The 12,151-nt window shown below is 36.1% G+C and overlaps 1 non-coding gene across 1 annotated transcript; it reads right to left on the minus strand.

Annotated features, from left to right (window-relative positions):
- Positions 1-8,192: 8,192 nt before the first annotated feature.
- LOC133286554 (small nucleolar RNA R71) lies at positions 8,193-8,299 on the minus strand. The gene has a single exon (XR_009748143.1). It is a non-coding gene; the product is annotated as a small nucleolar RNA R71 (small nucleolar RNA).
- Positions 8,300-12,151: the final 3,852 nt, after the last annotated feature.

Genomic DNA, 12,151 nt, shown 5'->3' on the forward strand with positions numbered 1-12,151 from the left:
CAAACCGATCATGTCCTGCAATGTCATTCTCAAATAAATATCCAAAAGGCATGTTAGGAGCCTCAAGAATAGCAACCTCTGACTGAGAGGATGAGGACCCGTCATGTCGGCGCTTGGTCCTCCTCTTGGTACCCACTATTTTCTTTGAAAGACGTATGCCAGTCATTTTGTTATAATGTCAAACTGAAAAAAAGCATCCGCATTAATACTAATCGAACTATAATTAACACTCAAAGATCAAACATTACTTCGTGGACATAGAAAATTTAATTCACTCTCAAGAATCATAAATTAAATTAGCAAACAGTCCAAGCATTAGCAAAATGCAAAACGTAATCAACGATTAAACTATATTTGGACACTTGAAAGGTACCCACAAACAAAAATCAATATTTGGGTTAGGGTTCATCAAAAATAAAAAAAATAAAAAATTCCTTTCTTCGTTTTCAATCGGTTAAAAGCAGAAACAATGGTGGACGAAAGATGATGGTAAAGGAAGAAACTTGTCCAACCAATGTGGTGAAGGAACCAAAATTTTTGCCTCTTTGACAGCTCTACCCGAGTATCGTTTATGGGCTTGGAAAAAATGACTTGCTAGGTTGTAAAAAAATCCTACCCGCGAAATCTACCCAGGTATCCCCTTTCATACCCGGATAAATAACTCAAACTTTTTCTCAGATTATGAACGATACACGGGAAGCCCACTTGCGTGCTCGAATAGTGTTTTTTTACCGAAGGATACTCGAGTATCCGCCTTTATACCTGAGTAAATTACGGGGTCAATAGTCAAACAAGGACATATGGGTGATATGTTTTGGCAGAGGAGCGAAGTGATAATTTTTTATTTATTAAGGGGCTCAATGATAAAAAAAACATAACTTGTTTAGTAACCAAGTAAGGGATAAAGCAGATTAATTTAGGTCTTTTGACAAGCAGCCTCACCATTTTCTTGTTTGTTCGTTTGCAGATAGATGCCTCACCTATTATACCCTTACTCTTTGATGTAAATAGCAAACTAGTAAAACATGTTAGATGAAATTAAAAATAAAAATGACATTTGTTAATTTGAAGGTTCAACCTTTAACTAAAAAATATCTCACTTGAGATTAGTTCTCATGGTTTCCATATTTTACCATTATGTCTTCACCTTTAAGACAAAATATTCTATTTAAAGGCTTATCCCACAAAATATTCATTTGTTTTGTTACTGTACATATTACCTTGTTGATTGATGTGCAGTTTGGTCCTAACATATTAATATCAGATTTCTTTCTTCCTGAAAAAATTCTGATTTGGCAAAATTTTGAAAATGGAGTTGAGAAATGCACGTTGAAGACGAAAACCTAATCAATGTATTAAAACGCAATTTTTTTGGTGCCCAGACCTAAGCCTAGCAAAGTAGATTTTAATTGGGCTAGGCCCCTTTATGAGAAATTTGCTTTCAAACCAGTGTCTAATTTTGGGTCCGTCTTTATTTATTTATTTATTTTTTTCTCCATGTTGCTCCTGGATTCCTGGCCCAGTGTTTAACAATCAGACTTTTTCATATGTTGATAATAATATAATATAAATAGATAACTAAAATTCATATATTTTTTTTTTAAAAATGATTTTAATATTGTTTTTGTTATTTATATATTAGGTCATATTTTAATTTATTAATATTTTAAAACAAGATATATTAAAATATTTAATTTATAAAAAGTTTAAAACAAAAAAATATTATCATCAAAGAAACTTTTAAAAATAAATTTTAAATTAACGATTATCACAAACAAAATTTAAATAACATTAATATTTAAAATTCCACGGTAAATTCTGAAGTTCTGTAATAGAATATAATTAGTTATGAAAATAATATTTTTCATGTCATAAAAGATAAATTTTATCTTCTACACATATATGAAAATGTATGATATATATATATATATATATATATATATATATATATATTCTTCTCATATGGGCCTCACACGTTTTTATATATGTGTAGAAAATAAAATTTATTAATCCCTTAATTTATTGCCCTAAATTCTGGATTGGTATTGGTAGGGAATCATGTATCGCAATTTGGTGGCGAAGTAGAGAATTTTTGGTGACTTGCTCAACAAGGCTAAGATCTTTTTGGGGGTTGACCGTAGCTGAAATTGGAAGTATGACTCATTTAATAGCTAACTTTTGAACATCAGTTTGGCCTTAAAAGCCACTTCCTAGATGAACTGGTCAGATCATAAAGCCAATTTAACCATGGTCTTGTAAGAGAATATAGTCAAATGTCTATGTAGCATGCTTTGCTCAAATTTCTGAATTTTATCTTTGAGTGGTTAGTCCCTGTTGCATCTTTAAGGGGTTACTCCCTGTTGCATCTAGTATAATGTAAAGATGATTGAAGAACCTTACCAAAAAAAAAAAGATGATTGAAGAAAGGAAATACTTTGCACATACTTTTGATCTTATATAGTGTTCTCAAACACTTTGGGTTTGACCTTTACACTATTTAGATGTATACTTTTGCATTGTAGTACTACTAGTTTTATATGAAATATAAACTGCAATTTATATTTTATCAGTTTTTAAAGCAAAAGATGTGTGAATACCTCTAAATATATTTAGGTAGTGTTTGGTTGAGGTTTTACTTTCGGATCCCCATCCATCTAATGTTGGCATTCCATTTTGCTAACGTTTGGTAGCAGAAACTCAAAAACTTGCCCACCAAAATATTTTTTCCATCCTTTGTGAATTGCATGCAAAAAAGGAGATGTTTCTGTGTTGTGTTGAGGTCTACCATTTGAGAAGTAGTATTTCAAGAAAACTAGGAAAATGAAAAAAGGTGAACAAAAAATATGACATATTTACCCTCTTGTGATTACATCCGTGCAATACAAGCATGACTGAAGATCTACTCCGATGGTTGTGGTTGGCGTTGAGGTCATAAAACTGAAACTTGGTTTTCATTCATAGCTTCACTCCAGTTGTGAAATCTGATTCGATGGTTCTTTGAATGTCATGATAAAAAAAACTTGAGAACACAATATCTGCTTTAATATTTTCTGGTAAGAGTGTTGTCACCGCTCCGGTAAGTCCACACTGTAATAAAAAAAACTTGAAATCTGTTGTTTCGCAAAGAGTGTTTATCACACTGTTCCGGTAAGTCCTGTCACCGCTCCGGTATCCGTCTCTGTTTTTTGTACTCGTTCATTCTTGCATACAATATTTTCTGCAAGGAGGCTTCTAATTTAGACCTGCATGCCTCTTCTACTCTTCGTACACCTTTTTTGGATGGTATAATTTTTCCTCTTCTTTTCCTTTCATTAGTTTTATTGGAAGCTAACAACAAAAAACCCAAAAGTTTTTTTGAGCAAAGAACATGTATCTATCTCACTATCGAAAGTGATACTGTCATATCGACCTTCAAACCAATTTGACGAAACTGTCCCATATATTGTCTGCATAACATGTATTGACATTTAAATATGTTTATATATATTTATAATAGACCCTATATATATGCTAATTAAGTGGTAAGAAGAAAACTCTGCACTCTGATGAAGACATAACGCTCAAACACCACATTCAACCTTTATCAAATAAAATACAAAGATAACTCATGCATAATGGGGTCTTCGAATGTAGACGCACACTCAAGTGGAAGTGTTTTCAAAGTCGTTATTGACATTCAAAAATTTAAGTATAAGGGTTAGTTTAGTCATTTCAACCCATTTTCTCATCATTATTTTACCTTCAATCAAACAAAGACCCACAGAAGTTAACCCAATTTCCCTGGTAAAATTTTGCCCAACCAAACAAATTTTTTTTAACTTTCCTACCAAACTCACTCTCCTATTATATTTGTGGTTATTACATTTAACTGGTTAAAAAAGATATCTCCTCTACCAAACACCCCCTTAAGTTTATTTTATGGCTTTTGATTTTCTTATGTTACATGAGAATACAATTCTTATATTGTGATTCAATTAGTTGTGGATCTCATATTTATTAAAAAAAATGTTACACACAAATCGAAATCTTACAACATAAGAAAACACTTCTCATATAACATGAGATATATTTTTCCCTTATTTTATATGCTCAAACGATCATTATCATTTCCTCTGAATTTAAATTTTAGTTGCTTGATTTTTCACTGCAAAAAAAAAACTAGTAGCTTTGAGAAGTTTAATCCTTGTATAAATGGCTGGGCACGAGGAGCGTATTTTTAATGCACCCGGTACACCATAATCCCGACTAAAAATGGAAAAAATAAAGGGATTGGAAGAAAATTAAAAAAAAAATAAAAAAAATAAATGGAATCATATTTTTTTTATTTTGGGTAAAGCACTACTCAATGAAATGATAGTCCTGAAACACGTAGGTTGTGTTTGGTAGGAGCTTTCTTCAAATATACCAAGGCATGTGAGATTGGGAATGTGTGTTGTCCATGTTTGGTACAAGATATCAAAAAATTTCCTAGCAAACTGATTTGCCCAGCGATTGATATGATTGTTTGATAAATCGGACGAAAACTGTGCTCAAATCCCACTTCCAAGGTGGTATTTGATGATAACCAGCTAAATGAAAAAAAGGTGAAGAAGGACCTACCAAAATTACCCTCTTCTAACCTAGCGCCAAAGTGAGAGACGGAGACAAAGACAAAGATATGGAAACTGCCAAAGTGAAGGACCTGCCAAAGAGATATGTGTTGGACAAGTGGCTTCAATACTCAAGAGGGGGGGGGGGGGGAGAGGGTGAATTGAGTTTTACAAAATCTTTTCGCAAAGTGACTCCTTTGATTTTTTAAAGAGTGTTTCTTCAATAAAATGATTTATCAAAAAAAATCTAAGTGTGAGAGCAAGTGTGTGATCAATAAAGTAAGCAAGGAAATAAATAGACGCAATCTAAAAATGCAATTTCAATACTAAAGTAAGGAGTTTACGGTTAGAGAAATTGCAAACTAGATGTATCCTGGTTCGGTCACCACCACCGTGACCTACGTCCAGATTGAAGCCGCTCGATCAAACTTTTCCACTAGCTATCAAGCTTGAGGGTGCTTGACAAACCACTACAACCTTTCAAGACTTCGGGCTCTTGATGCCTTATAATTTTTCACTCCGAATTTTCTTAAGAATTTGGTGACCTCTTAAGTGTAAAGGGCTCAATCCCTAACTATTCAAGAAATCAAATGGAGGTGTTTAACAATGGCTAAGTACTCTCAAAGTACAGATTATACAAGTTGAAGAACTATGAGTATTGACACTCTCACAAGAATAAAGCTCAAAGAGAATTTATGATCAAGAAGACAAGAATAAAGTAAGTAATATGGTTTAAATGAAGAGTAATGATCAAGAAGAAGTTTCTAATCAATGGAACATTGATTCCTATTTATAGAGGGCCCCCATGGGTGTTTATCCACTCATTTTCGCAAATTAGCCATTTTATAGCCGTTATTTTTGTCTTCTGCACAATGGGTAATCGATTACCATAAGGTGGGTAATCGGTTACCATGAAGGGTAATGGATTACCATTGCTTGGGTAATAGATTACCATGAAGGGTAATCGGTTACCATTCCTTGGGTAATCGATTACAAACCTATTAAAAGGTTGGATTTCGTCCCAAAACGGTTTTCTTATGATCTATATCAGTTTCAAATACTTTTAATCAATTGATAAACATTTAAAGATAGATTTTCATGCTAGGAATGAATTTAAATGTTAAGCGATAATTTAATGCATGTATTTGAAAAAATGCTTTGAGCTTTGTTCATATAAGAGATCAATTTCCCTTTCAAATAATCGTAAGTCCTAAGATATATTACTTTGAGGTTGCTTGGACTTAGAGTCTTCTCTCGAAGCTTGAGTCTTGATCTTCTTTAAACTTCTTTTTGATGGTTGCACTTTGAAGCTTTCTTTCCATACTTGTTTGTTATCATCAAAATCGTTGAACCTTTATATTCTTTACATAGAGTGCATTGGTTCCACAATATGTCTGATAAACCTTTAGTTTATCTTATTTTATAAACTAAATTAATATAAAATATCAAGTTAAATAAGTCAAAAACTAGGGTTTAATATAATAATCATGAACATGATCTGAATTTTGTTTAATTGAATCATCTTTGCTATTTTCAAGGGATTTGTTGACAAAAGGAGTCAAAGATGAAGATTGGATAGATAGAGATCTCAACTAGAAGAGATGAGATCAAGATATGATAGAGGAAGATAAAAAACAAGATAGATTTGAGATCTTATCAAGTTGTTAGAGAGGAAGCTTAAGCCTCCTAAACAAGCAAATAGCCTATGCCAATGGAAGCTTAAGCCCCAATAAGGAAGCTTAAGCCTCCAAGATACCCAAAAAGTCTCGGCCTATGGGCGCTTAAGCCCCCAACTCAGGGCTTAAGCGCGCCACAAGAAGAAAGTTTTGTCGCGAGGAGCGCGCTTAAGCGCCCTCCATCGAGCTTAAGCGCGCAACGCGAATCTAAAATAACCGTCCTAGGGCGCTTAAGCGCGCTACAGCAAGCTTAAGCGCCCAGTCAGATCCAACTTAGGCCCATTCAATGTGTTTTATTGGGATACGAACTCTTGGCCAATAAAAGGACCATTGGGGACCAGAAATACATAACTTTCACATTGCAAAACAATTCTTGGTGTTTGGAGGCGGAAGGAACGTGGAGAAACATCAGATTCATGTTCGTGAGCGGCAGAGACAGATCAACGTCAAGTGTTCACTGGAGATTTTGAAGATCCACCAATCACCTATGGAGTTTGGGGGAGCTTTTCTATTTTCTTTTGTTCTTGATTTTGCTATGTCCGGCTAAATCTTTTAAGTAGTTAGGGTTAGATGGATTTTAGTCGATTTATTATGCTTTGAACAATTCGTCTGTTTATTTTCCTTTATATCATGAATGAAGTTATCTGTTTTTAATGCTTTATATAAGCCTGAATCTTATATAATGATCATCGGTAAATGCATGGCAATAGGGATGTTGGTGTGTGATCCATATCTGATAACTTCATCGTAAACGTTATGATTCTAGGGATAGACATAGGGTTTGCGTAATCTTAAGATTCTTGAACTTAATGCTTATGTTCTTGGAGAATAACCGGGGAACTAGGGTTCTTCCAAGATCGTGAAGGTTTAGGGTAACAAGGGATTGAGCCCTAATCACATGCGAAAGAATTGATTAGATTGATACTAAGGACGATTAACATTTAGAAGGAATTCAAAGATAATAAAGAGATTAAAGGAAATCGAACCCCTAGCTACGTTTTTATTTTATCAACTTATTCAAATCTTTAATTTCTTGTCTTTCATTCTTGCGAGTAATTAGCTTTAATATTTAATATTTTAATTTTGCAATTCAAATCCTGTTTCCAAATACAACTTTGATTGTCCAACTTAAGTTGCGATAGTGAATTGGTGCTTGAACCGTAATCCTCGTGGGAACGATCTCTTACTTAATCATTATATTACTTTTACGATCAGTGCACTTGCCGTGAGTATCCCAACAAGTTTTTGGCGCCGTTGCCGGGGATTACTATTTTAACATTAATAGTAGCTATTAATTCTTTAGATTGGACCTTATTTTTCTGCTATTTTTTTTTGTTATTTAAATTCAGTCTTTATTTTTATTTTATAATCTATTTTCTGGTTTATGCGAGGTACCATTGACACCAATTCCTTGCTATTCGACCCAGAGATAGAGAAAACAGCAAAAAGAAACAGAAAACTTGCTAAAGGAAGAAGACGGCAAGAGAAAGAAGTTTCAAGCTCAACAAAACCAAGAGAAGAAGCAATGGCAGAAGAAAATAGAGTTCCACCACCTCCACCTCCAAGAACATCGGGAGATTACATGACTCCTGCTAGAGTTCCACAGACAGCTAGCATTGTTAGACCCCAAGTGGATGCTAACAACTTTGAACTCAAGCCTGCATTATTACAACTGATTCAAAAGGATCAGTTTGCCGGAGGAAACACGGAAGACCCTTACATCCATCTGGAAAACTTCTTGCTATACTGTGATACCTTGAAGATGAATTGGGTGTCTCGGGATGCTATTTTGCTCAGATTGTTCCCTTGTTCACTTAAAGAAGAAGCAAGAGGCTTGTTGCAATCACTACCTCAAGGAAGCATCACCCATTGGGACGATTTGGCAACCAAATTTTTAGAAATTTTTTTCTCATCTTCGAAAATGGCAAAGCTCAAGGCGGATATCACTTCTTTTGAACAAAAAGAAAGTGAATCTTTATATGAAGCATGGGAAAGATTCAAAGGACTACTCATGAAGTGTCCCCAACAAGGCATTGAAACCTGGGAACTAGCGAGAACTTTCTTCCAAGGGATGACGCCCAACACAAGAACATTGGTGAATGCTGCATCAGGAGGGTCCTTAAAAACAAAAACTCCAGAGGAAGCTTTAGAATTGCTAGAATCTCTAGCCTCTCAGGAGTACGATAATGCTCTGGTACCATAGAGAAGAACGGGGATAATGAAGCTTGATGGCTGTGATGCCATCTTGGCTCAGAATGAGCAGATTTTACAATCCAATAAGAAACAACAACAATAGCTAGATGCTCTCGCAAAACAATTTTCTGAATTTAAAGTTTCTTATGTTAATACTCCAGTAGCTTCTGCTAATACTCCTGCTATCATTTGTGATATTTGTGCAGGTACTCATGCTACTGAAGATTGCTAGGCACCGGAAACTGCAGATGTTAATGGAATTTGGCATGATCAAAAAGCTCCATATAATCCAGGGAGGAACCAATACGACAATAATCAGAATCAAGGGTGGCAAAATAAAAATCAAAATCAACACCCAAGATTTAGTTACAGTTCGAACCATCAGCTGAATCCTCCTATGCCAGTGCAACAACAACCTCCACAACAATCAGAATGGGAAAAGGCCTTTGCACAACTATCCAAGACCAGATCAGACTACGTTCAAAGTACCAATACTTTCAGAGAGGACACTTCAGCCTTTATGCAAGAGACCAGAGCCTCGTTCCGGAATCAAGAAGCCTCTATCCGGAATCTTGAAACACAGATCGGTCAATTATCAAGGCAGTTCAATGACAGAGTTCAAGGAACTTTTCCAGGTAACACTATTCCAAATCCAAGTAGGAAACAATGCAATGCAATTACTACTAGAAGCGGAATAGTAATTACACCATTGGAGAAGAAAAAGAATGAGAAAAAGGAAAAAGGAGATGAAGCCGATGCCAATGCTTATATTAGGGAAAAAGAAAAGGAAGTTGCTAAAGAATCTGCTGTAGAGAAAATTGTTCCTGAAAAGAAAGAGTTCAAATGGGAGAAAAAGAAAGCTCAAGAAAGGCAAGAAAAACCATTGGAGCTCTCACCTTATGCAAAGATTCCATACCCACAGAGGTTCAGAGAAGAAATTCAAAAGCAACAGTACTCCAACTTCCTTGATATTTTCAAGAAGCTGCAAATTAATATCCCGTTTGCTGAAGCCTTGGAGAACATGCCCAATTACGTGAAGTTCATGAAAGATTTACTATCAAGAAAGCGTAAGCTGCAGGAATGTGAGACGGTGACTCTGACAGAGGAATGCAGTGCAATTATCCAGAAAAAGTTGCCTCCAAAACTAAAAGATCCAGGAAGCTTCAGCATTCCGTGCAACATAGGCAATGTGAAAGTGGAAAACATGTTATGTGATCTTGGAGCAAGCATCAATGTCATGCCACTCTCCATGATGAGGAAACTGGGGATCACTGAAGTAAAGCCAACTAAGACAATAGTGCAACTGGCTGACCGCTCTACAAAGCAAGTTTATGGCATTATTGAGGACATACTGGTAAAGGTTGACAAATTCATCATTCCTGTTGATTTTGTCATCCTTGATATAGAGGAAAATTCTACTATTCCTATGATCTTCGGAAGACCTTTCTTGGCAACCTCAGGAGCGCTGATTGATGTACCGAAAGGCGAGTTGATCTTACGGGTAGACAGGGAGCAAGCAATTTTCAAGTTCTTTGATAAAGAAGTCCCTTCACCTATAATTCAACCGCAAGATCAAGTCTACTATATTAGTGAAAAGAAAGGAGAAGAAGAGCACAAAGAGAATTCTTCTCAAGAAAGTAAGCCAAAGGTTAAAATGGAGAAGAGCAAGGGAAAGCACGTAAACACAAAATTCAAAACTATTTGAGCCTACTGCATCTCACTCATATGCACAAGAGTACTATGGGAGGACACCATTTCTGAATGATGGAGCTTGGTCATCACCAAGCCCATGCTTTGAGCCACCATGAACGTAAAAGAGGTACGTCTGGCTCGTGACGTAAAACAAGCGCTTGTGGGAGGTAACCCAACTATATTTTTTTTTTATTTTCCAACATCTTAGTATTTAGTATTTTAATTTTAGTTTAGTTTATTTTAATTATTCTTAGCATAGTTTGAATTTTAGTTCTTAGTCATAAAAAAAACATGGAGATTAATGATTGAGATTGAGAGGAATTTTCAGGTATATATGTGGGAATGAAGCATACACAGGTACGCAAGTCTTATTTAATTATATGTTGCGTATGATATCTGCATAAGGGTGCAGTTGAGGTAAGGAATAGATAGAGGAAAGAAGAAAAATATTCTAAGTATAGAGGGCTTAAGCCCTCTAAAGGAGGCTTAAGCCCCAAAAATGATAAATCCTCTCGGCCTCAGCGCGCTTAAACTCCCTGTATCGCGCTTAAGCGCGCTCCACGATTAGAAAAACCCTATTCATAGCTCGCGCTTAAGCCCCCAAGGGGAAGCTTAAGCGCGCTAATTGAAGAAAAGAGGCCATTTGCTTCTGGCTATCCGCGCTTAAGCGCGAGAGAGGGAAGCTTAAGCGCGCTAATTGAAGAAAAACACCATTTGCTTCTGCCTCTCCGCGCTTAAGCACAGGAGATGAGGCTTAAGCGCGCTCCTTGAGCCTAAAAATTCCAATCCCAGGGCACGCTTAAGCCCCCAAGAGGAAGCTTATGCGCGATAAACAATAAAAAGAGGCCAATTGCTTCTGCCTCTCCGCGCTTAAGCGCGAGATAAGGAGGCTTAAGCGCGAAAACTAGAGAAACGAGGCCAATCACTCCTGCCTCTCCGCGCTTAAGCGCGAAAGAAGAGAGCTTAAGCGCGGCCCAAGGTCAAAAGGGCTCAATTCGAAGAGGGCGCTTAAGCGCGAATCACTGCGCTTAAGCGCGCCTCAAATCAGACCATTTAAAATTTTCCCAAATTTCTTTTCCCCACACACGTCCAAACTCTAAAACCCTCTTCTCTATAAACCATTCTCATTTTCCTCAAGAATTCTCCAACCGAACCCTAACTTCCCCACCACACATCACCACCGGACAACCAACTCACTCTGGTCACCACCAACACCACACTCCCGTGCAATCCGTCCTTCTCCTCTCATTTCGTCACTGCATTACTTTCTTTCATAAAGAAATTCCACCAGAGGTATCATTCATCTTGCCAAATTCTTTCCTCATTCGAATAAGAAACCCCCAAGGTATACATTACACGAATCCTTCTTGTATGGTTAGGGTTCTTGAGTTCTTAAATTTTATGATGTTGGATTTAGAATTTCTGTTTTATAATGATGTGTCAAGAACATAAAGAAATTGGAAGTTGATTGCTATATTGTTGATGAATGGTAAAAGGATCGATTGGTAGATGAATTAGGACATCACTAGGTTCATAAGAAACATGCACACAAACCATTTGATGAAATGCCTAAATGAGTTCTACAATTATATTGGAATGTTCATCCTGATCATATATTCCTTATTTAACATATGTTCACATTCACATACTGATATAGGAATGACCTTTTTTGAATGTATGATTAGGGTGTGATGCAAGGAAGCCATGAAATGAGTTTAAATAGCATGTATGCAGCATGTTTGATAAAATGCTTAAATAAGTTATGGGATTATATTAGGTTGCTTGATCATACTGAATGGAATTGGAAAGAGACACTTTTGGAACTAGGTTCAAGGTACACATAGCTAACCTTCTATTCCCAATCACTTAATGCTGAGAGTAAAAGGATCCATCAGTGACCTGTTTTGAATGTTATGATTCTAATGGGGCTGACTCGTGTAAATGCATGCATGTGTGATCCTGAATATCCTAAATAGGATTTGCAACATTCTTATGCAGTAC

Source organism: Gastrolobium bilobum, unplaced genomic scaffold (assembly GCF_033153095.1).
Source record: "Gastrolobium bilobum isolate Gb01-03AN ecotype WA unplaced genomic scaffold, APGP_CSIRO_Gbil_v1 utg341, whole genome shotgun sequence".
Lineage (NCBI taxonomy): Eukaryota > Viridiplantae > Streptophyta > Magnoliopsida > Fabales > Fabaceae > Gastrolobium > Gastrolobium bilobum.